At 38.1% G+C, this 26,044-nt stretch overlaps 1 protein-coding gene across 3 annotated transcripts in view; it reads right to left on the bottom strand.

Annotated features, from left to right (window-relative positions):
• The window catches only part of ITGA9 (integrin subunit alpha 9), a 5,160,704-nt gene that overhangs the window by 2,869,100 nt on the left and 2,265,560 nt on the right, over window positions 1-26,044 (bottom strand). The gene's annotated exons all lie outside the window — the stretch shown is intronic.

The following is a 26,044-nucleotide window of genomic DNA, read 5'->3' as shown; positions in this document are numbered from 1 at the left end:
AGAATTTGTTCATAAATGAACTTCTTTGCAACATAACTGAATTGTTACGGTACAGCAATGTTAAATTCTGAAAGAGCAGTAATCAGAGCAGATTTCAGTTCTAGAGGAAATATACTAGTACATAGGGAGATGTTTAGATGCAGTTAAGAGGATCTAGCTTACATTACTGAATTAATTTTAAGACATTGAACTTCATATGATCAAGACCATATGGCTAACATTTTAAAACCTCTGAATGTAAAGTTTCAGCAAATACAGTGTGTTCCTGCACCCCCCCCCCCCACATCCTGGTCTATACCAACTCCTCTGTGACCTCTTCACAAATGTTTTAAAAGTTTGATGGTATAAAGCAGACCTAGTTAATGACATGAGATATATATATATATATATATATATACATACTTTGGATTGTTAGGAAGGAAAACTGAAACATATTAGAAAGAAAAATAACGGTTGATGGGGTCATAATAACCAGTGAGTACACTACTTGTGAGGACAGGGTAGGGGTACTTAGTAGCAATCAGCACACTCCATTACATGAAATAGCATGGTGATAACCATGCAGAGAAAGAGTGATTCACAGACACACATACAATATGATAGCACCACTATGGAAAATAGCATGGTATGTGTTACATGCAAGTAACTATATAATAGCATGCAAATGAGCATCACAAAAATAATAAAAGTTACTGCATATGCAAATGTGTACAATAGATATGTTGGCTCAGTTCAAAACTGTATAAAACAGTGGAAGTGAGCTTCAGCAATCAGCGTCTCTGTGCACTTGTTTTCTTGATTAACAGGATTACTACATGCATACTTGCACTAGAAGTAGCATTTACTTTAGCAACTCAGAATGTGTTAGCAGCAGCCAGTTTAGATTCCACTATCCACAGTGCTACGCACCACCATCCTTGACATTTCAGAAAGGTTTTCTCAACAGGTGATATTTTATTTATTTATTTATTTCACATTTGTTGACCAGACTAGTCTAACTGGATATATGCCCATTTTCAGTAGATGCCCGGGGAGAAAAGCTCCACATTAGTTATATAGCAAATAATGTACATAAGCTCCACATTAGGTATATAGTAAATAATGTACATAAGCTCCACATTAGGTATATAGTAAATAATGTACATAAGCTCCACATTAGGTATATAGTAAATAATGTACATAAGCTCCACATTAGGTATATAGTAAATAATGTACATAAGCTCCACATTAGGTATATAGTAAATAATGTACATAAGCTCCACATTAGGTATATAGTAAATAATGTACATAAGCTCCACATTAGGTATATAGTAAATAATGTACATAAGCTCCACATTAGGTATATAGTAAATAATGTACATAAGCTCCACATTAGGTATATAGTAAATAATGTACATAAGCTCCACATTAGGTATATAGTAAATAATGTAAATAAGCTCCACATTAGGTATATAGTAAATAATGTACATAAGCTCCACATTAGGTATATAGTAAATAATGTACATAAGCTCCACATTAGGTATATAGTAAATAATGTACATAAGCTCCACATTAGGTATATAGTAAATAATGTACATAAGCTCCACATTAGGTATATAGTAAATAATGTACATAAGCTCCACATTAGGTATATAGTAAATAATGTACATAAGCTCCACATTAGGTATATAGTAAATAATGTACATAAGACATCAGAGGATAGTGTCAAAAGTGGTTATACAAAAAGGTTATTAAGCAAAAAAAAAACACCCTTATCGATAGGCCTATGTTTAAATTACATGATAAAAGATTAAACATAGTAGGCAAAGAACAAAGAGCTAACTATTTACAAAGATCAATACAGGAATATATTCAAACAGTTTAAGCACAGCAGTTTAACACAGAAACTTAATAAAATTAGGAAAAAAAAGTTAATAGAGATTAGTGAGATTCAGCTGGGATTAGTACATAGGCATAGCCATTGTGAGTTAAGGAAGGTTTTTAATTGCTTTTTGAAAAGTGGAGTAGATGTGAGGGACGTTAGTTTACTAGGAAGCTTATTCCAATAATTTCCAATAGAGTTAGTAAATAAAAAATTGCCAGATTTATTGTTGGATTTAAGGGTTGCAACTAGTAGCTTATTTGCTGAGCGTAGGGTACTGAGATTTTTATATGGGTTGATCAGGTTAGAGAGAATGGGAATATTTGTAGGATGCCACAAGATTTTGTGGGTGATAGTTAATTGTTGAAAAAGCATCTGATTTTGGAGTTCCAGCCATCCTAGTTGTTTTAGGTTTGGACAGTAGTGAGTATGGATAGAGGATACCGTGGCGAATTTAGCAATGTTATTGTAAGATGTGGCCAGCTTATTTAGATTGTATTTGGATAGATTAGTATAAATTGGGGAGGCGTAGAGAAGGGTGGATAGTAGGTGCGCTTGGGAAATAGTAGTCCTGGCTGTAGGTGTAAAAAAGGGTTTTAGCCTTTAGAGGGAACCAAGTTTTCTATTCACTGATTTGATGGTAAGATTAATGTGAGTGTCAAAGTTGAGATTATGGTCAATTGTTACACCTAATGGTTTGGTAGTTGTGTCAGGTGCTATTACAGTGCCGTTGTTTGATATAACTGTGAAATCTATGGAAGGAGACTTCTGGGTAGGGGTGAATAGTAAAAGTTTGGGTTTTTTTTGGGTTAAGGAGGAGACCGCGTTTGGAGGACCAGTTTTCAACTAAGGTAAACATTTTGTGTGTGTTAGACTGGAGTTCAGCAGTAGATGCTGCAGTGCAGATTAATGTTGAGTTGTCTGCATACTGAATACAGGTGGTTTGGGGTAGGGATGTTTTCAAGTCATTGATAAAAATAGAAAAGAGGAGGGGCCCCAGAATAGAGCCTTGTGGGACTCCAAGGGAGATAGGGAGTAGAGTAGATAGGTTGTTGTCTCAGAGGACTGCTTGCTGTCTATTTCCTAGATAAGATTTAAACCATTTGACAGCCTGTGTGTGAACTGAAAGTGAAGTAAGTGTATCTAACATTAAATGATGATTTACCATGTCAAAGGCTTTGGAGAGGTCTAGAAAGAGAGCAGAGGAGAGCAAGTTGTTGTTTCGATTTTTATTAATGGAGTCAGAGAAGGATAGAAGTGCAGTTGTAGTACTATGAAAAGGCCTAAAGCCATGCTGGCAGTCAGCTAAAAGATTATTTTGGAGGAGATGATCAAGAAGTTGCTGGTGAATGCATTTCTCCATGATTTTAGTCAAAGGAGAAAGTAGAGCTATAGGACAGAAGTTAGTGAGTTCAGTTGAGTTACCTCCTTTATGTAGAGGGATAATATGTGGAATCTTTCAAAGGATTGGCATATAGCCTTCTGCGATAGTTCTGTTAATTAAGATAAAGATAGTGTAGGCGAGTACTCTAGCTGCTATTTGCAGAAATTCAGCTGGAAGGAGGTCAGCAGAGGGGGTACATGGTTTTAGTTTATGAAGCTGGGAATGGATGAGAGAGGTAGGTACAGGTTGTAGTTGTAAGACATGAGGTATGTTGGTTTGAGAGAAAGTATTTGAGATGCTGGCTGGAGATAAAGTACTTGCTAGTGATTGGACTGTGTCTACAAAGAATCTATTAAAGGAGTTAGCAATTTGGCTGGGAGATTTCTGAGTAAAGTTAGCTGGAGTAGGAGTTTTGGAGTGCCCTGGGTGGAGTAGGCTGTTTATATCTGACCAGAATTTTTGTGGGTTTTTATGTTGGGCTTGCTGGAGTTTATGATAGTAGTTCTTTTTGTCTTGGAGTATTGATTTTTTTGTGGCACTTCTCAGCTGTCTAAAGCTTTCATGATGAGATGGGTTTTTAGTATTTCTCCATTTAGACCAGATTCTATTTCTTTGAAGTATTTTTTACCTTGTCTCCTTAGTGAGCCAAGGTGCGGGTTTGTTCTTAGTTGTGACAGTCCTAGAGGGGGGGCATGGTGTTCTAGGATTTGTAGAAATTTATTGTTAAAATAAGAGATAGCTTTGTCATGTGGTAGGTATTTAAGGGGTGACCAATTACAGGCTTAAAGTTCGGCTTGGAAGTTTGCTGAGCTGAGTTTTTTTTTATTACGGATAGTTCTGTAGATTGTTTGGTTAGGTATAGTGTTTTTTTGTCTGGTAATAAAGGTAAGAGAAAGGTCACTGATATCAGGGAGTATGCCTGTTTTATAGGAGAGGGGGTTACTGTTAACTAGTATCCAGTATAAGAGCAAGTGAAGAATAGTGACAGAAACAATCAATGAAATAGCCGAATACAGCTAACATCTTAGCAATGCTAGGTAAGAGAGGAGTGCTAGAATATGTGTACAACAAGGACTAAAAGTCTGTAGGAGGAGATTGAGGAAAGGAGAAAAGGACTACAGCAAGTACAGGTAACTAGCAAGACCGTACATTATTACCGACTGGATAAGGAGATAGAGGTCAGGAATATTTCTAAGCCTAAAAAGGAGCCTAGGGAAGGGAGCCACCCAGTGGTCAAATGCAAAAGTATAATTGAAAGTATTAAGAAAGAGGCAGAGGACAGAGCTGGTCAATACAGGGCAGGAGAGGCTAATACTATGAAGAGTAGAAGGGCAGTAAAGGCTGCTGGGTACCTGGTACAGGTGGAGACTTGATACAAATTCTAAACTGTAAAAAAAAAAGTCTATGTTTTTGTTACAATACAAATTCACAGCTTAGAAGAGAGGTCAGACATACTTTCACTGATGTATTGGATGGAGGGGATTTTGAAAAAAGGACAACAGCTTCCTTTCGGTTGTAGATTTGATAGTTGACTTCATGGTGAGAGGTCCTTGCAGGATAGACAGGTAGAATACACAGGCCTTATAGTGGGATAGGAGTTAAAAAGCTAGGTGGGTTATGGAGAGAAGAAGAAAGTAGCAGATTAAAAAATGGACAGTGAATAGATTATAACATTAAACACAATTGAGGTAGAGAGGCAGATAATCTATAATGAACACACCTTACATATGCATTCCTATGTAGTAAGCTTCAAATTACAGAGAGGATTGGTGCTCTGTAACAGCTAAACACTAGTATGACATCTGTAATCAGCATCAGGTTCAAATCATTTAGGCTAGATTAGAGCATTTTCTTTGGGTAGACACTAGTATAAACTAGACTGGAAGGAATAAACAATTTCAAAAAGTAACCTTGAGATAATTTGACAGTTTCTTATAGCAAACACTAGTAAAGATTAGTCAACCAGTAATAAAACAGTATCAAAACAGCAACATAATATATGGATCATGAGTAAAATATAAAATAGTTAACATGGTCCTAGTGGTGTTGAGCTAGCAAGGTTAAGCAGTTTACTACAACAAAAGAAAAGCTTTACGTCTGTCTATGTACTTGTGAAAAGATTTAAACTAGCCTGAAATAGGGAGTTCTTCCAATACACAAATTGCAGACACACACCAGAAAAACAGACAGCGGTAGGCCAATGGGTGTAATAAGTAGAGGGTAATAGTTATTGGGGCTACTCTAAATAGGGGGTATACCATCAACCTTTTAGCTAGAGAGCTGTTTCTAAGGCCAGGTGGAATCAGGGAAGAGGACACCGCTTCTTATAAGCAGGGTTGCGTTACGCTGCTGCCTCTTAAAGAGTAAAAGTAGCTAAGGAAAACATGTAAAGAATGTGGCTGCAGTATACTGCATTTTTAGCGGGACTTCCAGAAAGTATATCAGGTTTCAAAGTAGACCTAGTACAGAATGTCCTGGCAGTGTTGTACCTGTCTAAACTTACAACCAAGTTTTCAAGAGTGGCTCGTTGTAGCAAAATATTCTCAGGCATAAATGCACCACTGACTTGAGGCTAGATAGGACTCCTGATAGCACAGTGTGCTTGAGATAAAGTATGTGGCGTACATACAGCCACGTGAAGGGGATCAGTATGAAGTATGTATATCAAAGAACTGAATATGCTGCCCAGGAAACTAACAGTTTAACCAAGGATTCAAAACAGTGTAAGTTAAGTTTGTCCTGATGAAAAGGGATATATACATTTGTATACATAATTCTAGCTTTAACAACGCGTATCCAATAAACCAGTGGTCGCTCAAATCACTTTTAAGGGAATTTCAAAAACAGTGAATTATACAGTCACTAAGCTCTACAAAATAGTAAGTGTATAGTCGCCAATAGAGCGACTAATTAATCTGGCAAATATTGGTAGTAATACTGGAAAAAAAGCATTGATGAAAACATCAAGGTATATATATGTTTGTATACATAATTCTTGTTCTAACAACGCGTATCCAATAAACCAGTGGTCGCTCAAATCACATTTAAGGGAATTTCAAAAAACAGTGAATTATACAGTCACTAAGCTCTACAAAATAGTAAGTGTATAGTCGCCAATAGAGCGACTAATTAATCTGGCAAATATTGGCAGTAATACTAAAAAAAAGCGGAAAGAAACACTAGGACAGGGATAGCCAGATTGGAAGCGTTCTTAGTAGGAGTTAAGCTACATAAAGCAAAACTCTTTTGCACTGAGCAAACAACAAACAGAAAAAAGACAACATTTACAGCTCATGAAAAAACAATTGTACAAAAGCAAGCTTAGTTAACACGTACAGTACACAAAAACACTACTGTAGTTGTATAGCAAAGAAACGATCATCAGTACAATGAATTAGAATACTTACGTTGAAAGAGGCAGACCCACTGGACCAGGGGAACACAGCAGCCAGGAGGGGAGTAAGCCTAATAAAGATGGTGCCGTGTTAGACAATCCACCTTTATGCTATGAGGGTCAGGATGTGAGGTAAGAAGGAGTGGTAAAGGACAGGTGAAAAACAGGGATGCTAGGGCAGGGTTTACCTCAAGTAAGCATACTAGCAAGGGAGGAGCATCTAGTACAGGCGGGGTAGCAAATAGAAAGTGGAAGGGGAGTAGGATATAGCAATGGTAACAAGACAGCAGGGGACAGGAGAGCAGGGGTCAGGCAGTAGGGAAGATGGTGTCTAAGAAGTTGAAGTAGGGTGTAAGGGAAAAGTATAGAGGAAAACAAAAGAAGTGAGGAATAGTGACAGAAACAATCAATGAAATAGCCGAATACAGCTAACATCTTAGCAATGCTAGGTAAGAGAGGAGTGCTAGAATATGTGTACAACAAGGACTAAAAGTCTGTAGGAGGAGATTGAGGAAAGGAGAAAAGGACTACAGCAAGTACAGGTAACTAGCAAGACCGTACATTATTACAGACTGGATAAGGAGATAGAGGTCAGGAATATTTCTAAGCCTAAAAAGGAGCCTAGGGAAGGGAGCCACATGACAGAGAAGGCAGATGGCTGACTAGAGTTGTCCTCACATGGACTCAAGGAGGAATATGCTGGATGTCTATCCTCTGGGACATTTTGCAGGTTTGTGCACCATTAACCACTCTCCCTTCAGGAGCCTTCCAGTGTCCTACAAGGCCTTACAAATCCTGCATAACTTCTACATGTGTTGATGATGCATGTTAAGATGTGCTTTTCATTCATCTGAAGACTGAACTACCATCATATGGGCAGTGTATGTTACAGCCCATTCCTCTGAGGGCCACTGACTGCACCTAATCCAGATGACATCTGGTTCATCAATTCTAATGCAACTGGTATTACATACAATGTGTCTGTAAACCACCCAGGCAATTTCTATGATTCTCACAACTGTCATGCATGCAAACTATACCAGTGTTTCATTCAAGTGGTCATCCAGTTTTCAGGTGCACACATTAGAAACTTCATTGTCCATGACATTCCAGATGTAGCGGTCCACTCACAATGCCGCCTGCTATGGTATGTTACAAGTGATGCCACATCTGCCTTGGAGTCGTAGATGATAACCCCCAATCTCCCGCCCCCAGACAGAGGTAGATAGGGCATTCAATGCCACACTGGTGCAGACTAAAAAAATCACTGAACATGTAGTCAGAGTGCTGAATTGTTGCTTCTGCTGCCTGAATATATCTGGTGGTGCACTGCAGTACACTTCCAGGACATGCAGCAAGCTATTCTTGTTGTGTGCCATGCAACACAATGTGGTGCTAAACAAACAGCAACAACAATGGGAGACAATGGCATGAGCCAAAACTGGTATGTCAGCAGCAGAGGAGCTGGGGAACAGCTGTTGGATGATGTGGATGCTACATATAGTACTGTCATATCATACACCAAATATGGACAATACTTTGCTGAGGGATTGTTGGAGGCCATTATAAGAATACTCCCTCACTTGTACTACATAAACACCATTTAGACTAAATGCATTGACTTGTTTACTCCATAAAAGAAATTTGGGCCATATTTATATGCTGAAAGTAAACAAAGGCAAAAATATCTCTGACTTTTCTTTTAAATTAACCTAGAGTATCATGGTTATTATCACTGTTGCCTGACAGCACTTCATTTTCTGGTTCTTTGAAGGGCTACCTTCGCTCGCTGCTCCAATTTCTTATCAAATCCTAAAAACATATTGTGGGTGAAATGGCCATCTTCTAAGTTACTGCAGGTGTGTGCCTTGTGCGAGTGATTGTCTGTATCCCAAGGTACACTGGTGCATAATTCCTAGATCACCTGGTGTGGACAACCCTGCAAAGATTAGTCTAAGTGATGTGGTACAGAATGAAAGATCCAAAATCTGACAACTGTAACAATTCATTTAAAGAATCGTAGAGCTTCTCCCAGAACAGGGATAACAGAATCAACTCTGGGAAATAGGTATTGGGGTGGTATTTGTAAACATCTGATGGCCATGTTACCAATATAGTCTGGTAAGGCACCGCCCAAAGAAAGCTGCAGATTGCCACCCTTAGGGGGAAATGTTTCATTTTGGTGCTTGTGCATACTTGAAACCACTGAGGGAATGGTCGCTTGGGGAAACATTTCATTTTGGTGCTTGTATATACTTGGAGACATACTGCTGAAGGGATTAGTGGGTGGGGGGCTGGGCCCTTGGGCCTTATTTTAGTTGTCTGTTCTTCAGTATGCATTTTAAAGTTGGTATCTCACAATTCTACTTTAGTGGGTTGGGTTACATAATTATGTAAGCAAATTTTACATTAATCAGTGTACCAATTTGTACCTATTTTTCATGGGCCTTTGTCAAGATTTTTGATGTTTCCAGGTTGAGAGGTATGATCCCAAGTCAGTTGTTGAATTCTGTAAAAACTACTATTTACCTACCTTAAGTTTAATATTTCATAAACTGTTAGAATCAGGAACTGTTCTAGAAGCATGGATGCTGTCCTGTGTATCTTCAGTTCATAAACGTAGCTCAAAGAATCAGATGAGTAATTTTAGAACCATCAGTTTAATTCCTTGCTGGGGAAATGTTTTGAGAGATGCTTATTATATCTTACTGAGAAATCAGAAGGAAACACAGAAATCTTTGATATTAATCAACATGGTTTCATAAAAGGGCAATATACTCTTTGCAACTTGCTTTTATGAACAGATAACTATGGCCTTGGATTTCGACCTGTATCCTGGAATCATTTTTCTGGATCATGGAAAACCTTTTGACACTTTACCTCACAACGTTATTATCACACACTTACAGGAGCATAAAGTTAATAAATGCATCATAAGGTGGATTTGTAATTTGTTACACTGAAGTCAACAACGTGTAAGAATACGATTTTTATTCTGATTATTCGAAGGTTGAAGCTGGCGTACCTCATGGTTCTGTCATGGAACCATTCTTATTTAATATGGTATTTGCTACATGATGATTGCAAGACTGGTTTCTCAATTCAAAATCCCTCTGATGTAAATGGGTTAAATTATTTACAATCTTTATGTTGCTGGGCACTAGAAACAGGTGTAACATTCAATCTAAACAAGAGTAAGACAATGTATATTTCAAATAGATGCGCAAGGCCTCCTGTATTTGGTTTCTTCCCCATTAAATGAGGTACATGAATATAAAGATGAGTATACTTTTTACTTTTTAAGTTATACTTTAATGCACATGTAGATAAAAATTCTATAAAGACAACTAAGTATATGGGGAACCTGTTAAGGAGCTTATCTACTAGGGATGAGCATGTATTGACTTTGGTATTTAAAACTTATATAACGCCATTACTGGAGTACAATAATACTTTTTGTATTTAATATACTCATGGGCAACTGAAAAAAAAGCTTGAAGGTATCTGAAGGATATTTACAAAAAGAATAGGTAAATATAGATTTATGGATTATGGCCTTAGGTGTAAGTTGTTAAATTTGTATAGTCTCTGTTACAGGTATATATGAGGAAAGTTGTTATTAACATACATGATCTTTCATTGCCCCATATTACAAATTATGTACAGCATCAAAGTTAATAGATGTACTAAAATGTACAAACATAAGAATATGACATTTGTACTAAAAAGGGAAATCTCAAAATCAGAGAGCAGTTTATTGCTGTTAAAAGACATTGGAACACTCTCCCTATAAGCTTAAGTAATTTAAATAGCTTTGGTAGTTTTTAAAGGAACCTGAATATTTGGGTAGGTGATAAGGTTTACAGGACATACATTATGATACCAATGTTCTTTGATGGCCGAATGGCCTAAACACTGTATCTGAGCATATGAACATATATGCAAGGCAGAAAGTGGTGCAATGTGTCATAGCACTGGCAAAAAGACTGGCTGGTTCAGAAGTAGGGGCCATGATAACACAAACACAGGGCAAAATGATGCATGCATGCATGCACACCTAGGCACTATAGTTCATGATCTGGCCACAGTGAGCATCAGATATTGCCTAACCCAGGTGAACTAGGGTGGGAAGGCTACAGTCATCATCAATAGCAGAGGTGAGGGGACATAGTGTTAAAGAACAACACCATAAGCATAGGTGGAAGGGTCATAGGAGGTGCACACAGTAAGACTGCACATGGTTAGGGTGTTGTGGTGTCAGAGAACATCTCTTCAGATGAATGTATGCCGCTTCCAGTAGTGGAGTGATGGCCAGGTGTCAGTTTCCATGCAATTCTTTATATTATTGCAGCTTGCTATGGTTTCACAAATGCATCTATTTCTCTAGCATAGTTTCTTACAATATGGTAACTAGGCTGCTCAAAGTATTAATCAGGAGCTCGTAATAAGACAATGTTGTTGTTGTGTCTTTCGGCTTATCCCAGTTAGGGGTCGCCTCAGCGGAACTCCGGTCCGCTAATGTTTGGTAGTGGATTTTTACGGGCCGAGTTACTAGCCCTGATGCACAACCTTCAATGAAGGCACGCCCATTCATGCATGCCTCCACACAAAAGATGCTCTAGCTGAGAATTGAATGGGACAATGTCTTGCTGTGAGGCGACAATGCTACCGCAGCACCACTACCGCGGGACCTCATAATAAGACAATTATGCTAATTAGACAATACAGCACAATATTCTCTGAATGCCACTTACAAAACATTGTATTACTATCCTATTCCTTGCTATATAGCCCAGTCTGTCTCATGCACATGCACTTAGCTCAATCAAGGTGTATGCAGCTTTGTAGCTGGCTCATGCTACTATAAATTTACAGCACAGTAATGTCCATGGGCATCACACTACCCAGCTACCCTTTGAGGGTGTACTTAGGCATGTAGATCACATAGGGTGCATGTGTGTGTGGAGCATAACCTTGAAGTTGTAATCCTGGATCTTATTACGAACTATGTGTACCATGCTGCCACAAATGGGCATTCATTTGCTGTGCTGCCCATCAATGCTCACTACATGGTTTTCACAATGTGACACATTGCTCCTTAGATATCATTTTCACTCATGGATTTGACCTGGTGAGTGACTTCTACAAGATCAATGTCTGTCAGGATTCCTGCATGGTGTACCAGATGTTTATCACCCACTAAACATGCAACACTTGAAGCACCTGCAGGAGGAAAAATATGAGGGTCCGCTATACAAAGCTGATGCCTGGCATTTGCTTGCAGGTTGGTGAGTGATGCCATTAGTATCACCCACTCTAGTAGGGTGTGCCAACAAAAGTATAGTAACTTGAAGAGGCTCCACCCTGACCTTCTCCGCTAAAAGGAATATGAGACTAAGGAGAGGCAACCAGCCTACCATAGTAAGGATAAATAAATGCTTGTCATATTACAGCTGGTCTAATTGTACACCTACAGTCTGTTTCTGATATGCATGGTTATGCTTGTATTGTAACACATGAAGAAATTTCAGAGAACTGACTTGCACAGCAGGCAGAGCAGACTTTCCAGTCATTGTGTTAAGTGTACTATATTGCTACAAGACCTGTGTACGTCTGTTTCAGCTGGTTATCTTAACACCAAATATGTAAGCACTGCATACATATTCCCTACTTATATGTCTGATGTATGTTTTAATTGCATTTGTAACTGTGTTTCTGACCTTATGCCAGTTATTTCTGGCATTGTCATTTGCATGTACGTTTTACTTACCTTGGTGAACTAATGCAATTAGGCTGTATTTCTCTTCTGTAGTACTTCAGCATTTTATTGTTCAGTTCTTCATATGTAACTGATTACTACTGCATAGGTACTAACTATTGCCCTTGGCTGTCTGCCATTTCATAATGCATTTATTCCCATGCCACTGACCTTCACTATGCCAGTTATTCCTCAAGTGACATGAACACTGCCATAAGGGCCTGCAGTTCAGACACTCTTCTTGCTGAAATGATGGTTAAAAGTAAAGCTGTTTTCCAAGAGAGGAATTTCAAGTCTGCTGTAGCAACTGATTCAAAGAGGGAAGAGTACATTTTTCCAATACAAAGTTAAGGTTCCAGGCTGGAGTGGTAGCTCTCTTGGGAGGGTCTTAAATTTTTGGCCCCTCTAAGGAACTGTTTTACCAGAGGATGAGAGAAGAGGGGTGGCTCAGTATTATAATGAGCTGAGATGGCTGAGGCGTGAATCTTAATTGAAGAGAAGGATAGGCCCTTGTGGAGCACTTCTGTTATGTAATCTAGTATACGAGGTAAGCTGGGCATTGTTGTGCCCATTCCATGAGACTGGCTCCAGGAACAGTATCTTTTCCACTTTTCTGAATAGGATTTTTTAGTACTAGGCCGCCTTGCCTCAAGAATGACATCCAGCACTTGCTTACTGAGGATTTCTAGAGGTGAGCTCAAGGTTCAGGGTTTGAAGCTGAGGGTGCCGAATCTGGCTCACCTGCTGGGACAGCAGGGAGGGGGTCTGAGGCAGGTGCCATGGTTGTAGCACTGTCAGAATGCACAAAAGAGGGTACTAGTGCTGGCATGGCCAGTCTGTTGCAATCAGGATTGTCCTTGGCTTGTCCTGTTTGATCTTTAGTAGAACCTTCAAGAGGAGAGGCAGAGGGAAAAGGCATAGACTGAGAGGCCTTCCCAGGTAAAGGACAGGGCATCCACTTTCCAAGCTTGACTGTGGGGAGTTCTGGTGCAGTATTTGTTCAACTGATAGTTCTGAGGGGAGGCAAACAGGTCCACCTCTGGAGTCCCCCATCTGTTCCTCAAAAGCTTGAATATTTTGGGTTCCAGTTTCCATTCGTGTGGGTCCATACGATTTCTGCTTAAGTCATCTGCCAGTGAATTTAGTTTGCCTGGCAGGAATTGAGCTTGTAGGTGCACTTGGTTGCTCAAGGCTGTGTTCCACAGAGCCATGGCAAGTCTGCAGAGTGGGTAGGAATGGCTTCCTCCCTGCTTGTTTATGTACCACATAACTGTGGTGTTGTCTGTCTTTACCAACAGTTGTCCTGGAAGAATGAGGTCTTTGAAGGATGTCAGAGCATTCTGTACAGCTAACATTTCTTTTTGATTGATATGCAGGTGCATCTGCTTTGGGCTCCATTTGCCCTGAATGCACTGCCCTGCCATGTTAGTCCCCATGCATAGTCTGATGCGTCTGTTGTTAGGGTTTTGGTGGCAGGGGGTAGAGTGAAAGGGAGTCCTTTGTTGTGGTTGCCCACCAAAGGAACTCTGCCTTTAGACAAAGAATGATAAGAATTATTGTTTCCAAGTCCTGAGAATGTTATAAAACCACAAAAATAGGTGTGGACCTCTTGGGTTTTCGATCCTGAGTGATGCCTGTCCGGAGGGAAGGAATAACAAATTTTACAATGCCTTTCACTCTTGATCCTAAATGGTGAACAAATTTCCACGAGTATTCTGTGTTGGAGCTAGCTCTAAATAGAGCTGTTTTAGCTGTGTGGGCAACTGGAGCTCTATATAGAGCTGTTACAGATCTCTATAAGCTCTGAGAAGAGCTGTTTTGTGTTTTGAATGCTCTTTCAGGCAGATGCGGTAGTTCTAAAAAGAACTGTTTTGTTTGGTTCACCGAAGCTGTGTCTGTGCCACCAGCTGGTCTTACCAGAGCTTATACAGATCTCTGTGATCTCTGAGAAGTGCTGTTTGGTGTACTGTGAGCTCTGAGAAGAGCTGTTTGGTGTAAGGTGCAGATCCACATGAACTCTGAGAAGAGCTGTTTTGTGTATGGTTACAATGGGCTCTGGGAAGAGCTGCTGTTCTGTCCTTCGGTGTTCTGCAGTGGTGTTGATCTCCGTGGTCCTTCTTCTTGAACAGATCTTCGGTTCTTTTGCTATGTGTGAGTCATAAAAAGGACTATTTGTGCGCTCCCTCCTCTCGTCCTCTGTTCTATATCCCATAAAGTGTCATGTCTCTTACAACTCAAACTATACTCTTACCTTCTCTACTCCTTATACTCTATCACCTCACCTCCTATCACTCACAATTACCTACTCCCTATTTCCATCCCTCAAACACCACTCAACTCAAATACTACACCACAACCCTATCTACTAATCTGTCCCTCCATCCTTCCCCCCACCACTCCCATTCCTAAAATAAAAATATCTCCCCCCTCTCCTTTAAAACAAAAAAACAGTCTACTTACTCAAATTAAAACCGCATTACAAACCTCTGCTTCTATTTGGTGACATTCATCCTAACCCAGGCCCTACAGACACCACACTGAACAATAGTCCCCCTGTATTTAAACCTCCCACCCCCTCCAACCCACAAAAACAAGTGCAATTCTGCTCTATCAATGTCAGGAGCCTTGTAAATAAAGTTCATGAACTCCATGCTTGGATAGCCAACTATACTCCTGACATAGTTACCCTAACTGAAACATGGTTAAAACCACACCATTTGGACAGTGAAACCATCCCTACCAGCTATAATATCCTTAGATTAGATCGACCTAAAAGAAAAGGAGGAGAAGTCTCCATACTGTTCTCCGATTGTCTCTCCCAAATCAGTCCCACACTAGACTTACCCCTCCTACTCACCAGCTGAACTCCTACTGACCAACTTCAAACTTAACAGTTTCAACACCATAACTGTCGCAGCAATCTATATTTCCCCCTGGTGATAATATTAACATGCTTGAGAACATCCTATCTCTCCTCTCACATACCATCCACAATGAAATAATTATACTGGGAGATGTAAATATTGATTGGCTTACAATACAAGCTCCCAACACTACTTCCTGTATAAACCTACATGGGTTTGAGCAGCTAATCACAGCTCCAACCTACATTAATAAATCTCACCTACTTACCTAGCTCTCTTCTAGACTGGATATTGGTCTCCCACCCTCAAAACTATCATAACTCCCAAACCCTTCCAAATGCCCTCAGCAACCACTGCCCTATAACAGTTACCAGACACACTCCCCACTTTACCAAACCTAACAAATTTATTACCACCCGCTCACTTTCTCATTACTGTCCTAACTCCTTTATTCACCAACTCTCCAAAATTAACTGGTCTTGTCTCACCACTCTTCCTTTATATGAAGCTGTCCATTCCTTCAACACTACATTCCTAAATATTCTTAACTCCCTTGCTCCTCTTCGCACGATTAGAATCAAATCTAATACTGCTCCCTGGCTCACTAAATCGACCAGAACCCTCATGAAAGACCGGGATAGGATTTGGAAAATGTGGACTAAAACTAAGACCCCGTCCCTTCTTCAGAAATATAAAGAACTCAGAAATAAAATTAAAAAAATCATCCATTATGACAAAATAAACTTCTATGTCAATCCTCCCTCTACTCTTAAATCAGACCCAAAGAAATTCTGGAGCTCTATTAAACAGACTCTTCTTCCAGGAAACCCTTCCACTCCTAACCCATGTCCCAATGCAACACCTGAAGACATAGCCAACAAATTTAACAATCATTTTATAAACTCAATAACCTCCATAATAACCCCCCCCCAGAAACAACACTAGCACCCCCACAAACTCTATACCTCTTCCAAACTCCCCTAACTCCTCCTCTCTAAAAGCAGTATCAGCTAACTATGTGAAGTCATTACTCTCTAAACTTAAATCTTGCTCCCCATCTGTTGACAAGCTACCCTCCTACTTCCTGCAGATTGCCTCTGAATCTCTTGCCTAACCTGTATTCATCTTAATTAACCAATCCATTTCTGAATCCTATGTCCCCACTGTGTGGAAGAATTTCTTTACTCTACCCATTCACAAAGGGGGCAACTCCTCAGACATATCCAACTTCAGACCAATTGCCATACTCTATCCACTTTCACAAATCCTAGACAAATGCATTCACAAGTAGGTAATACATTACCTTCACCAGGAAAACCTTCTCACACCCACACAGCATGGTTTCCATCCAAAGAATAGTACAACTACTGCATTAATATCATTCATCAACATAGTCTCCCTAGTTCGTGATAATAAACTTGCCTCATGCCTATTCCTTGACCTTTCTAAAGCCTTTGACACTGTCTCTCACCCACTCCCCCTAGAAAAACTCACTAACTTACATTTCTCTCCCTCTACCATCTCCTGGTTCTCCAGCTATCTCTATCTGCCAGCAATCAGTTAAATGGCTCTCTGCACTATCCTCCCCTCTCACTGTACAAATGGGAGTCCCCCAAGGTTCCATACTTGGACCACTACTCTCTAATATTTTCACCAACTTGCTCTACCTCCTCTTGTCTCCAGTCATCTCTTATGCAATATGCTGATGACTCAACTGTTATAACCACTGGTGACAACCCAACTGACCTCCACTCAACTACCCAGGCATCCTTCCACACCATCGAGACTTGGCTTAGTGATAACAAACTAATACTTAATCCAAAAAAAACTAAACTCCCGCTCTTCTTCCCTAAAAACATCACCACACTCAAAGGTACATTTACCATCTCATCCTGCAACAACACTATCATCTCAGCTGACTCTAGTATTAAATTACTAGGTGTTACAATTGATGATCAGCTTAGGTTTGATCTCCATATTACTAACGCGGTAAAAAGAACTCATCAGAAACTTGGACACCTTTTCCGTAGCAAGAAATACTTAACTAACACTGCCCGAATAACTCTCTCCCAGGCTTTATTACTCCCAACACTCCTATACAGCTGCCACATATTCACAAACCTAAATTCTACACTTATTTCCAAGCTTGAAACTATCAATAATAAGATCGCCAGATTTGCAGCTAACCAAACCTACAAGTTGTACTACTGCTTAGCAATACAGCAGCTAGAATTCCCTCAGCTGCTCCAACTATACCAACTACAAATCATCCACTTTATCCTCTATCTACCCTCCTCCTGCCCCAGCCTCTCCACTATCATATCCAAATATTCCCCTGCTAGGATGCTACGCAGTTCAAATCAAGAATTATTAGACATCTACAAACCCAAAACCAAAATAGGCTGCCTTCTCTATAACTATAACCCAGCTACATCCTGGAACCAACTCCCCTTGGAAATAAAATCCCTCCAGTATAGCAAAAGTTTCAAATTAGCCACAAGGGAGGGTGGCTTAATGGCTAAGGTGTTTGCCTTACAAACACAAGGTGCAGGATTTGAGTCTCACAAGGGTTAACTGGCTATGCTTAAAATGGCTCGCAGGGGCAGTTAGCCTAGTACTAAACTATGAACTATGAACTAGGAAATACCTAAAAACAAAGTAGTCTTGCCACTGTTTGAAAACCACCCTGAAACCACCATCCTTTCACCTATTTCACCACCTCACTCTTAATGTATCTCTAACACTATTCCCCTGCCTCTTCTACCTCTTCCCTTTCTCTATCTCCAACCACTCTTAATTCTTACAGTCTCAAAACAACCTACCTGTCTAGTCTGTCTGCTATACTCAACCTCCCCTACATCTCCTACTAGCCATTCTTACTTTCCTTTCTTGTTTCCAAACTCAAATACAACTAGATCCTATCCACTTTAAATAAGCATCTGCCTAACTATTAACTCATTTTGCTCTAAGCAGCTTACATAATATTGTAACTAGTCACATTTTCTTCTGCTAATTGTTTAAAACCTTGTTTGTAACAACTTACATACTTGTCTGCCACTTGTTATTACTCTGTATAATTGAATTGCCTGAGGAGCTTTTTTTTCTCTCCAGGTCTCTGCTTGGAAGATGCCATAGCTGATTGTAACTACTATGTTACTATAATTTAATAAATTGTTTTCTAGTCCTGAGGAGCTTTTCTCCCCGGGTCTCTGCTGAAAATGAGCCAAAAGCTCAGCCAGACTAACCCAGTTAACAAATGTAAAATAAATAAAATAAATATATAAAATTAATTTTTTCTGACATCAGTTAGAGCAAGAAAAAAGAATCCCCAATGGGGTACTTATCTTTTAGAAGACTTCAGGTCTGAAACTCGAAAATGAAAATTTCAGGAGTCGGACGACCGTCACTTGCAAACTGCTTCTGCTTCGGGCACTGCACGGCAAGAAAGACTGATGTAATGGCATTGGTTGCATGCTTTATACCCCTGATGATCTGACGTCATGGAAGAAGCAACAGCATCCGACGCAGAAATCCCAAGACTCTGGTATTCAGGCCAGCTGAGGGCTACCTTCAGGCAGATAACCCAAATGTGATGACTGCAACAGTGAAACACAAAGAACATCCAATAGATTCTTCAGCCTTTCCTTTATCATTGTGGTGGGCTATGATCACTAACATATTAACATCATAACAATTACACTATGATTAAAGATGCAGGGAAAAGGAAGGAAAAAGATGGTTATTATGGTTATAAACTAGTACATTACCTTAACGATAAATTATATTTGATCTGTTGGAAAACAAAATGAAAATAAATTAAAAATCAAATTTATACTCTAATTATAATAAAAATAATAGAATGAGTATGAGAAATATCATTTGCCCAGATAAAAGGCTAGAAATGCTTTATAAAAAGTCACATGTCAGCTTGGATGGATAGGTCTCAATGGATCTCTTAAACCATACCCAACCCCCACTGCAGGAGATTCTCACAAAGTGAAAGAAGATTCCAAAGGAGAGGAACACAAAATCAAAAAGGACAAATATAAAATGGTGACTGATTCAGCTTCTTTTAAAGCTAGGATGCTTACTCAATCAAATTTTGTTGTAAACAGTTTGGTATTGTGTTGGTAGTGGTTAATGAAGTTATCTCAGACTAAACAGTTTAAACTGGAATTTTGGACTTTTGAATGGAAATGACAAAAACAGTATAAGAAGAGAGTTACAAACTGGGGGGAAAACAGTGTATTATTTTATCTGCGGGAAGATACAGAAGTGTTTTATCAGTGATGAGATTAGTTTTGCACTATGGATTGTTACTACATTGACTAATCCATAAAAAGAAAATTCAACTTCCACTTATTGTAATGGATTAAAACCCTGGAAATCTGAACTGAAGGGAAGACATTTTGGATGATCTGATAAGGAGGATCTTAGTTGTGGAAGTGCCATCACCATTTTTGGTGCAAAAAGAAAGGCCTGGTCTCCTCGCATGTGAAGGGTAATTTTTATATGCAAATAGATGTTACGTGGCTGTTAAAAGGTATACAGGAATAATACATAGCACTAAATATACTATATATTTACTTTCACAATGATAGTGCATGCAGAAGGTCACAGAGTGATGAGGAAAATGATGGCCTTTCAGGTCAGCATTGCTGCAAATATGGATGAATGAATCAAAACAAGTATGCTAGAAAGTCAGAAGGGAATCTACAGTCCTTTGTGTACATTGGATGGGAAGACAAGTGATGCAGTGCAGAAGGGTAATACGTCATATTCTATTAGCAGACCCACAGATGCTCCACTGCAATTTGCTAAAAAAAATTAAACTGGCTTTCAGTGTACTCTAATTTACAGGGTTTTAAAACATGGTAACTGTCTCCTTTAAGAGTGAACCTACCTTTTCAATACAACCCGTATGTACTCAGAAGTATACACGACAAAACATTATCTCTAGTATGCCCCTCATTTAAAACTGCTATAGGTGAGACAACCTTCAAATAAGCACTTAAAGAGCATCTCTTGACTGAATCTAACTACAGGTGCTACCATAGCAATGGTTAGATAATTTACTATCCAATATAATGAATAATGCAATACAAATTGTATAAAATATAATACAATAATAATACAATACAAACAGATCACAAAGATATTTGTCTGGAACATTCATCCCTGGGCCTCCCCTGAAAATGGACTTGTTCCAAGTCAGAAAATTGACTTGTTCCAAGTCAGACTTTCCCAGTAAACAAATGTTAAATAAATAAATAAATAAATTTAAGAAACTTTTTCTTTCTATTCATGCGGCATATTTTATATGTATTGGAGTTTATTATATGCATCATTTTAATGCTTACATTCTGCATGTATTTTTCCTTTTCCTCTCAATGCACTCAGAGTGAATCTTTTAATCTTACACGACTGCATTGCAGCTTACCATTACGTTTTAAATTTTGCTCTGTACTCCTACTGTACATAATATTGCTGATTACAAAGACAGTGATGTATTTCTGCTCTTTGAGCTAGCTTTGCAGATGAAAAGTGTCAGACAAATCCACTTAGCCAGTGAACAAACAGCAAGTAAACAAATAGGCCTGTTTCAAAATTCAGCCTTAAAGGAAATCAGCCAGTACAGATCTCAGATTATGTCAGAATCAATCTACAGGCTAATAATGAAAAAATGAAAGATTTGGGTTCCAAGATGGTGGCAGAAGAGTGAGCAGCTAAAACAGACTTCTGTATTGATAATTAAAAACAGAAACAACCTACAAATTACTGTAAACTTTTAACAGAAATTGGTAGCTGAAGAACTTATGATGTACAAAAAGTCCACAAAGAATAGAAAAAAAGTGAAGTTAAAGGAAAAATAACTGTGAAGACCCTGAAGAGGACAGAAAGCACTGTGAATCGGTGGGGGAAAGTACATATTTATAGTAGTTAAAGGATAAAATCCCCTATTCACCAGACAGAGAAAAAAAATTGACCAAATCCACTCTGAGATCTTCAAGATAATTACTTTGGAATACAAAGACATAGATAACAGAAGGCTACTAGAAATAGAAGATGTTTTACCAGACATTCAGGGGAAATAACTGGTATGCAAATTGCTGAAAAGAAGATAAAAGAACAAAAAGATGGAACATCAAGTAAAATATGAACAAATGACACAGAAAGTGGCTGAACTCAAGGACATGTCACTCAGAAACAACTTGAGGTTTACTGCAATACTAGAATAAATGGAATGGAAAAACTATAAAGACTTTAGGAGCAAATGCTTCAGCACACTGCTGATCTTAAAACCGAAAGAGCACAAACAGTATATATTCCTAACTGAAGACTAGGAAAGCATTTGAGATCCATAATGATTAAACTGTTGACATACCAGGTGATTCTTTCAATTTAATGTAAAAAATGAAAAATCTTTAAGGCCAGAGACATGACAGATGTGGGTAATGATTTTTCACAACAAACAAACAATTTATTTATTTATTGGCATTTGTTTACCGGGAAAGACCACTGGGCCAAGAGCCCATTTTCAGTAGAGGTCCAGGGAGAAAAGCTCCATTACAATGAAAAACAAATATAACAATATAAAATATAGGTTTACAGGGTATAATATGAACAACAAGATAGAGCAGAGAGACAAACAGGGTCTCCATACAGCTTTCCAAAGTATAATAATATAATCCACAAAATGAAAGAGACCCAAATTAACCAAAGGAACACATTAAGAATGAGTATAATACACCAAATGCTTTACATTTTCCAAAAGGCTCTGCAGAGAAATTAATATATGTTTCAAGTTAATGTATCCTGCATTACTTCAACTCCTCTACTCACTTGGACTAAAATCTGCAAAGACCTGTGAAAGGCATAAGATTTATTTATTTACTTACTTTTGTTTACTGGGATAGTCTGACTGGGTGATAGCCCATTTTCAGCGGAACAGCAGCCAAACAAATGACACTAAGAATAGGGAAATGGAGAAAATCCTTGACACCTTGTGTGAGCACAACATTAGGATTATGTCAGCTGACAAGGGGGGTGGCATTGTGTTATACGATCAGAATGCCTATACAGCGAAAATATTTGATATATTAAACAATTCTACCCAATATGAGGTTTCCTCTCTCAATCAAATAAATATAGCACACCACAGAATTGATCTTTATTTAGAAGAATTTTTACTAGATGAAAGAATCAATGAGGATTTGTACAAGTTTTTGAAAGTTGATTTTCCTGAACTGGCCACCATTTTTGGAATTCCGAAGGTCCATAAAGATGTGTTGGATCCACCTTTTAGGCCTATTATTGCTGGCAGCCACAGCAAGACCTTCCCTCTTGGAAGAGTTGTTGATTGTTGGCTGAAGCACATTATAGGTAGGACTAAACACATTATGAAAGATTCATGGGAATTCTTGAGTATTTTTACCCAAGACCTTTGGAGTACAAACATGACTTTTGTTACAGTGGACATTAAAGATCTTTTTACTTGTATCCCCAAGGTCGAAGGGATACAAAGATTTACTAGTAGTTTGTGTAAGCACAGTGGGTTTAGTTGGGAGAAAATACAACTTTTAACAGATTTTATTGAAATCATACTTGAGAATAATTTTATTTATTATGAAGGCGAATACTACAAGCAAATTTCAGGTGTGGCAATGGGGGCCGCTTGTGCCCCCATATACGCAAATCTTGTACTCTTAGATTGGGAAGAAGAGTTCATACTAAACACAGATTGGATGGAACATATTACTTGTTACGTTCAATACCTGGATGATCTATTTATTTTGTGGAAGGGTGATGAAATACAACTTAAAAGTTTTATTGATTACATAAACAACACCACCACATATTTACAATTTGTACATCAATTTAACAAGGTGGGGATAAACTATTTGGATGTATTTATTTACAATGATGGTATGTCCTTCCAATCTCACATATATAGAAAGGACACTTTTAGCAATGGGTATTTAGATTTTAGTAGTACACATCCATATTCCCAGAAACGCAGTATACTGAAGGGGCAGTGCATTAGAGCTGCCAGGATGACATCCTCGGAAGGGAAAATGAAACAAGAAATGGAGATCATTGGTAAAATGTTCAAGGAGAAAGGGTACCCAGAATGTATGATTAAGGATGTAACACAGTATGTAGTTCAAGAATGGGGTAAAAAATACCCACCACTACTAGGGAAGGGGTTCACTTTACCTTCTTTGAACATTAACACAAATGAGACAAGTAATATAGTTGGTAAAAACAAAAATAACAACAGCGAAAGACAATATTCAAAATCTTGTATTTTGAAATATGGGCAACATGTTGGCAAGGTTAAAGAAATAATCAGTGCCAACTGGAATATCATCACCAGTGATGAAGGTATTAATAAATATATTAGTGACAAGCCCATGTTCATGTACAACACAGGGTTTAATATTAAAAGGATTATTGAATATAAGTCCAGCAGGCAGTTTTCAAAGAATTTCAACAGCAAAAAAGGAACCAAGAAATGTGGACATTGTTCACAGTGTTCTTATATATTTGAGAAGGACAGTTACATACTTAACAATATCAACAAGAACAAAATTTGGTTTGTCAATGGAAATTGTCAAACCAGACATCTGATTTATCTAGCCATGTGTTGTTCCTGTCCTTGTTTCTACGTCGGGAAGACCGACAGGCAGTTCAAGAATAGAATTTACGACCACACATATTGCATAAAGAAGAAAGATGAGAATAATGCTTTATTTCGTCATATTGTCAGTAGCAATAATTGTTACAATTTCAAGTTTACTATATTGGAAATTGTGAAGTCCAGTCCAAGAGGTGGTGACATTAAAAGTACAGTGGGAGAAAGGGAAATTAAATGGCAAATGAAATTAAATGCAGCTTGTTTTCCAGGTCTTAATGACACGATCCCGACCAAGCCCCTTTTAAAAAATTAATTGTGTTTTATAAGATCGATCGCAATTTCGTTATTTTCAATATTTTTAATAACTTTTTAATATTTAGGTTTTTTTATATCAACGACTTGTTTACATTCATAGACTGATTCATCAATTTATTTAAGTAAATTATTTTACATTTAAAACAATGGTAACACATACTTGAATCAAATACAAAATTATATGTGTAATGGTTATTGGGAAGAATGATCTACCATCACTGATGCATTGGCATATAACACACACTCTTTACAATTCACACATCAAGAGTAGTATGCAATAAGAAGTGTCGATTTATGGCAGGTTTTAAATGTATTACAAGTTCATTTAGAGAAATGATGATGTTGCTTTAAGTGTAGAGGTGCAATTATATTATGCCATTAGGAATGAATTTTGGCGTTTTTTTTTAAGTATTTAAGCTGTTTTTCTTGATTTTATCTTTGTTCTGATGAAGTGTATGGACATACATGAATGCGCTTAACAAGTATCGTACAATTGTTTTTGGTGTAATAAAAGCTGTTTAAAAGAAAAATTGTTTGGATCGTGGCTATATCTTTGGGACATTTGTGCTGACTATTGCCTTTATTTATTTATTGGCATTTGTTTACCGGGAAAGACCACTGGGCCAAGAGCCCATTTTCAGTAGAGGCCCAGGGAGAAAAGCTCCATTACAATGAAAAACAAATATAACAATATAAAATACAGGTTTACAGGGTATAATATGAACAACAAGATAGAGCAGAGAGACAAACAGGGTCTCCATACAGCTTTCCAAAGTATAATAATATAATCCACAAAATGAAAGAGACCCAAATTAACCAAAGGAACACATTAAGAATGAGTATAATACACCAAATGCTTTACATTTTCCAAAAGGCTCTGCAGAGAAATTAATATGTGTTTCAAGTTAATGTATCCTGCGCATTACTTTAACTCCTCTACTCACTTGGACTAAAATCTGCAAAGACCTGTGAAAGGCATAAGATTTATTTATTTACTTACTTTTGTTTACCGGGATAGTCTGACTGGGTGATAGCCCATTTTCAGCTGACGCCTGGGAAGAAAATCTCCACAAAAATGCAATAATAGTTACAAAGAACATTAACAAAGAACAACACATGGAGAGTACACAATTTTTAGAGAACTTAACAATGACAAAAAATTGCCAGTAACAAAAATTAGAAGGTTTTACAGAGAAACCCAATGTATAAAATAACTATAACAAAAGAGAAATAGTCTGGAATTATAGAGAAAAAAGGAACATTTTATACAGACAGTTGTTTTTATGACAAAACTGTAGTGAGAGATGGGAGGTACAAAAAGTCAGAGAAAAGACGTAAAACATGTATAGATAGATCAACATGTAAATGATAAAACAACTGAAAGTATGAAGTAAAAGAACAAGTTAGGTCTACGGAACAAGATACAGAGGATTAAGAAAAAGAGGAACAATCTAGAGAGAAAAACAAAAGACAGAAAAGTAAAATAAAAAGGAAAGAGGGACAAGCTAGAGGGAATAAAAATAGAGAAGAAGGATTAACAGGATAAGAAAGAAGAGTTAGTAAGTTAGAGGTAAAAGAAAAATAGAAGGAAGAAATCTAGAGAAACAAAAGGAATAGGAGGAAGAGAGAGGAAGGTAATAAGAATTCAGGGTATAAAAAGTGAGAAAAGTAAAAAGGAAGTTGAAATAGTAGGTAAAGTCAGGAAAAGAAGAAAAAGGTCAGAGTAAGATGTCAGCAAAAATGAAAGAATCAGAGGAGGGAGAAACTAAAGATAGAATAGGTAATCAGTCAATAAATATAGAAAAGCAAACTACAGACACTTCAATGCAG

Source organism: Protopterus annectens, chromosome 3.part0 (genome assembly GCF_019279795.1).
Source record: "Protopterus annectens isolate FY-2018-M chromosome 3.part0, PAN1.0, whole genome shotgun sequence".
NCBI lineage: Eukaryota > Metazoa > Chordata > Ceratodontiformes > Protopteridae > Protopterus > Protopterus annectens.
Note: the sequence above shows the minus strand (reverse complement) of the source record. Positions and strands in the feature narration are given on the sequence as shown.